This window comes from Sebastes umbrosus, chromosome 8 (assembly GCF_015220745.1).
Source record: "Sebastes umbrosus isolate fSebUmb1 chromosome 8, fSebUmb1.pri, whole genome shotgun sequence".
Lineage (NCBI taxonomy): Eukaryota > Metazoa > Chordata > Actinopteri > Perciformes > Sebastidae > Sebastes > Sebastes umbrosus.
In genome coordinates this window covers 23,155,888-23,162,276 of record NC_051276.1, presented here as the reverse complement: position 1 = coordinate 23,162,276, position 6,389 = coordinate 23,155,888, and positions in this window count along the sequence as shown.

The window sequence follows — 6,389 nt, the reverse complement described above, 5'->3', positions numbered from 1 at the left end:
TCTGATGAAGCAGCAACTCTGCGAAACGTCAGGAACCACTCGACGGCACAGGACACCTTTTACTCTTTTTTAGCCTTTTAAGTACACCATTGTGTTTTATTGTTGTTTTTTTATCTTGGTTTTAATTGTTAAAATTTTAACCTATTAAAGCTAAATACCTTTTTAAATCGTCCTGTGGAGGGCTCTACCAGGCTGCACTCTGGCCTAGCTTTCAGGCCTCCATTTTCTCCACACACATGGACTTCTGCACCTAACAAACAATTTGCAGATTGTTTTTTTTGGAAAGCCTCTCCTCTAAGCTGTCTCAGCAGGCCCACCGGGAAACTCCTACCACATCTACCTTCCAGGAGATACACCAAGCCACTTCCTCAAGGCCTACCTCGGCACCCACCCAAAAGGACCAGCAGGCCAGAGACCTCCACCTGCATTCCCTAGGTAAGAGCCCACACAATTTTTTGACGATTAACAAATGTTTTTACACAGAGGAAAGGATGTGCCCTCGAGTGGCAGAGGTAAGTCGGCACGGCTCTCACACACACACGCACACACTACACCACAACCACTCATGTCCATCCCACAACGCAGAACACTAGTCAACCATCCTACCACACATACAGCCACAACCATGGACACACAACATACATCCACACTCAATCACCCACCAGATCCACACACCAGAACGCTCAGCAAGCAATATTTCAAAATCATACAGGCCATACACCACAAACACATAGCAGATACAGCCATTTCTACACAAACATTTCCACCTGGGATGATGAGGCATGTTCATAGACTCTCAGCTTTCATAAAGCCATCCACACCCACTGAACACACACGCAGCCAAATTCAGGCCAACACTATCAACTGGATGCACACTAATATGATCATCCTACAACAACACTATCAGTCGACCATACATACCCTCACCAACACCACCCATAACCCCCTGGCCCTCCAAATAGCCATTGGTTGGGCCAGGAAGCGCTATGGCCACAGATTAAGACAGGAAACCATACATTCACTACAACACACCTTCAACACACAACACACCTCCTCTCAACCCCCTCCCAAGTCTACCCTCAGGTCGGACAGCTCTCTGTCCCCGATCCCGGAGCTCTCAGATGAGGTGGACTTCCCACCCCTGCCAGCCCCGCACAGGCCCCCCCTTTCCCTTGGATCCCAACACATCACCCGACACCACCAGCAGGTTAACCAGGAACCCCTGCTCCCTACCCCACCACCAACTCGAGGACTCATTCCTGCACCCAACCAGCCCCCACCGGACCCACCACAGGCCCCCCGCCCACAGAAGCAACTCACCATATCCTTTACCAAACGGACCCCTCCCTCCTCAGCACCTGCCCCTTCACTGCCCCGGACACCCAAACAGGTCCCCGGTCCGGCAGAAACCTCATCTCCACTTCCAAAGCGGACCAAGAGGATCTCCTGGGGGCCCGACCAGACTACCCAGCAGATCAGCCCCATCTACCCTGCTAACCACAAGGCCCCTAGCCTGGATATAATAACATCCCCCACCATTCACAGTAAGCACAACCTTGCAGTTATAACCATTGACACCATCTCTCCTCTCCCTCTCACACCCACAGGTGGCGCTGGTGACCGGACTGGCCTTGTCGGGCGGCGGGCCCCAATTGAGCAGCTGCAGGAGGCTACACCCATGATGATTGGGACTCCAAAGGCTAACATTGCCACTTTGAAAGCCCTATCTGAGCCCTCCACTCAGCACTCTTTTGGGGTCGCGCCGCCTGCCTTGGCCTCTCTGGAAGCCAGCGCTACCACAGGTCTGGAATCCAACACCCAAGAACTCTTCACCTACACCCCTTCCTTCGACCACGACAGAAGCTACTCCCCAGGCCCCTGTAAACCCACCTGCCACGACAACGGACCCGAGAAATGGACCATTACAACACGGACGCAATATGTGGTATTGGGCGACGCCCACATCAGTAAATTCCCATCTCACTCAAACCTGGATCTACAACTCGACAGCTACCCCTATGCCAACTTCCGGCACTTCCATAAGCTTTTTAAAAGGACAGCACCCAACCCCACCACTGCAACCATCATCCTCGCAGTTGGCTTTAATGACAGGTTCCAGGACCCCAAGGACGCCGGCAAACAACTAAAAGCCATGCTGAGACATGCATATGTCGCCTTCCCCAATGCTGAAATATATGTACCCCTCATCAACTTCTCCCCAAACCTCAGCCCCGAACACAGGTGCACCCTCAAATACATTAACAAGGTCATCAGCACTCTTCAACATATCCCTGCAATCCCACCCCAGGACTTCATAACGGAACCCAATAATCTCATCTGGACGCCTACCACAGCCAAGCTCATCCTCAGACAGTGGCGTCAGTTCCTCATCATTTAATTCCTAACCTTAACCCTTACCCACCCTCTCATCCTAACCCTAACCCTACCCCCCTAACCCTTACCTCCTACTTGAACCCCTAACCCCCTAACCTTACCCTGACCCTACCTTCTTACCCTAACCCTAACCCCCTACTTGAACCCCAACCCCCTAACCTTACCCTGACTCAACCTTCTTACCCTAACCTCCACCCACCCTCTTACCCTAACCCTAACCCCTACCCCTAACCCTAACCCCTAATCCTAACCCCATACCTTACCCTGACCTTAACCCTAACCCGATCCCTTCCCCTCAACCTCATTCCTTACCCTAACCCATCTGTCCCCTCCCCACTTACCTCCAATCCCTGACCCCCACTACCCCTTACCCTAACCCCAACCCTTCTGACCCTCTCCTTCCTTCCCTGACCCCCTCAACCCGAATCCCACTGTTCTACCTCCTTCCCCTTCCCCTCTCCACCCCTCATCCTCCATCTCCTTTCCTTCCCCAAACCTAATCCTTCCCTCTCCAACCTCATCTGTTTCACCCATTTCCTTCCCAACAGTGTTACCTGGGACCCTCCTCCAGAGAAGACTACAAATCAAACAATAATAATAAAAAATATACTTTTATCTTGACACTGCACAGGTCCTTTTTATTTTTTCTTATTCCTTTTAGTGCTTTTATTCTAAATTAAGATACTCTATGTGTGTGATTATGTTTTTTATACATTTATGTGTGATATATGTTTACCTTGACCTTCCACATATATTTTACTTATCGCCATGGAGCCTTTTAAGCACTGTCCTTCTATTTATTTTCTTTTATTGATTTATTTACTCTTTTATTATTGACCTTTCAGGACCTGTGCAGTTATTACCTTGCCTTCTCTCCTTGTCCCACCAAAAAAGCATTGGCTCCCCGTCAGCTTGGGGACCACATCCTGGTCCTCCGCCTCGTCTGGGAGTCGAACCCGGGCCTCCCGGGGCGGAGAGCTGCTCCGGCCACCTCACCCATCCATCCCGACAGGAACAGGAACCAGCTCACACATAAAGCATCATACAGCCACACACACTTACATATAGATCTTTAGGCCAGTGCAAACAAACCTCCACCGGATCTATCAACCCCAACCATAACCCAAACCTAACCCAGCCAGTGCCACTGATCTGTTCTTATTACTTGGTTTTATTTATTTATTGATTTTATTGTTTTTAACACCTTTTACATAACTGTATGATGCACAAAATGCTTTGTTCCATTGGGGACTTGAACCCTGGTCTGCCGGGTGTGGGGACAGACCTCTAGCAGGAGAACCACATACCATATCTCTCATAAGACCACCAAAACTGAAAACATACTTCCTTGTCTCCTCCTCCCCCTTCCACACCCCCTATTGGACCAATCAAACACAACAACCAGTTTTCCCTCCGAAATTTAAACCCAAACTTGCCTCATCATCCTATCACAGGACACCACCAGAAACCAGACATACTGATTGGGTAGTTGAGGCTTGCAGGAAGGACTCACACCCCTTCCTGTAACACTTAACTACCCCCAGAGCTGTGCCGGCACTCTTACAATTCCTCTGATGAAGCAGCAACTCTGCGAAACGTCAGGAACCACTCGACGGCACAGGACACCTTTTACTCTTTTTTAGCCTTTTAAGTACACCATTGTGTTTTATTGTTGTTTTTATCTTGGTTTTAATTGTTAAAATTTTAACCTATTAAAGCTAAATACCTTTTTAAATCGTCTGTGGAGGGCTCTACCAGGCTGCACTCTGGCCTAGCTTTCAGGCCTCCATTTTCTCCACACACATGGACTTCTGCACCTAACAAACAATTTGCAGATTGTTTTTTTTGGAAAGCCTCTCCTCTAAGCTGTCTCAGCAGGCCCACCGGGAAACTCCTACCACATCTACCTTCCAGGAGATACACCAAGCCACTTCCTCAAGGCCTACCTCGGCACCCACCCAAAAGGACCAGCAGGCCAGAGACCTCCACCTGCATTCCCTAGGTAAGAGCCCACACAATTTTTTGACGATTAACAAATGTTTTTACACAGAGGAAAGGATGTGCCCTCGAGTGGCAGAGGTAAGTCGGCACGGCTCTCACACACACACGCACACACTACACCACAACCACTCATGTCCATCCCACAACGCAGAACACTAGTCAACCATCCTACCACACATACAGCCACAACCATGGACACACAACATACATCCACACTCAATCACCCACCAGATCCACACACCAGAACGCTCAGCAAGCAATATTTCAAAATCATACAGGCCATACACCACAAACACATAGCAGATACAGCCATTTCTACACAAACATTTCCACCTGGGATGATGAGGCATGTTCATAGACTCTCAGCTTTCATAAAGCCATCCACACCCACTGAACACACACGCAGCCAAATTCAGGCCAACACTATCAACTGGATGCACACTAATATGATCATCCTACAACAACACTATCAGTCGACCATACATACCCTCACCAACACCACCCATAACCCCCTGGCCCTCCAAATAGCCATTGGTTGGGCCAGGAAGCGCTATGGCCACAGATTAAGACAGGAAACCATACATTCACTACAACACACCTTCAACACACAACACACCTCCTCTCAACCCCCTCCCAAGTCTACCCTCAGGTCGGACAGCTCTCTGTCCCCGATCCCGGAGCTCTCAGATGAGGTGGACTTCCCACCCCTGCCAGCCCCGCACAGGCCCCCCCTTTCCCTTGGATCCCAACACATCACCCGACACCACCAGCAGGTTAACCAGGAACCCCTGCTCCCTACCCCACCACCAACTCGAGGACTCATTCCTGCACCCAACCAGCCCCCACCGGACCCACCACAGGCCCCCCGCCCACAGAAGCAACTCACCATATCCTTTACCAAACGGACCCCTCCCTCCTCAGCACCTGCCCCTTCACTGCCCCGGACACCCAAACAGGTCCCCGGTCCGGCAGAAACCTCATCTCCACTTCCAAAGCGGACCAAGAGGATCTCCTGGGGGCCCGACCAGACTACCCAGCAGATCAGCCCCATCTACCCTGCTAACCACAAGGCCCCTAGCCTGGATATAATAACATCCCCCACCATTCACAGTAAGCACAACCTTGCAGTTATAACCATTGACACCATCTCTCCTCTCCCTCTCACACCCACAGGTGGCGCTGGTGACCGGACTGGCCTTGTCGGGCGGCGGGCCCCAATTGAGCAGCTGCAGGAGGCTACACCCATGATGATTGGGACTCCAAAGGCTAACATTGCCACTTTGAAAGCCCTATCTGAGCCCTCCACTCAGCACTCTTTTGGGGTCGCGCCGCCTGCCTTGGCCTCTCTGGAAGCCAGCGCTACCACAGGTCTGGAATCCAACACCCAAGAACTCTTCACCTACACCCCTTCCTTCGACCACGACAGAAGCTACTCCCCAGGCCCCTGTAAACCCACCTGCCACGACAACGGACCCGAGAAATGGACCATTACAACACGGACGCAATATGTGGTATTGGGCGACGCCCACATCAGTAAATTCCCATCTCACTCAAACCTGGATCTACAACTCGACAGCTACCCCTATGCCAACTTCCGGCACTTCCATAAGCTTTTTAAAAGGACAGCACCCAACCCCACCACTGCAACCATCATCCTCGCAGTTGGCTTTAATGACAGGTTCCAGGACCCCAAGGACGCCGGCAAACAACTAAAAGCCATGCTGAGACATGCATATGTCGCCTTCCCCAATGCTGAAATATATGTACCCCTCATCAACTTCTCCCCAAACCTCAGCCCCGAACACAGGTGCACCCTCAAATACATTAACAAGGTCATCAGCACTCTTCAACATATCCCTGCAATCCCACCCCAGGACTTCATAACGGAACCCAATAATCTCATCTGGACGCCTACCACAGCCAAGCTCATCCTCAGACAGTGGCGTCAGTTCCTCATCATTTAATTCCTAACCTTAACCCTTACCCACCCTCTC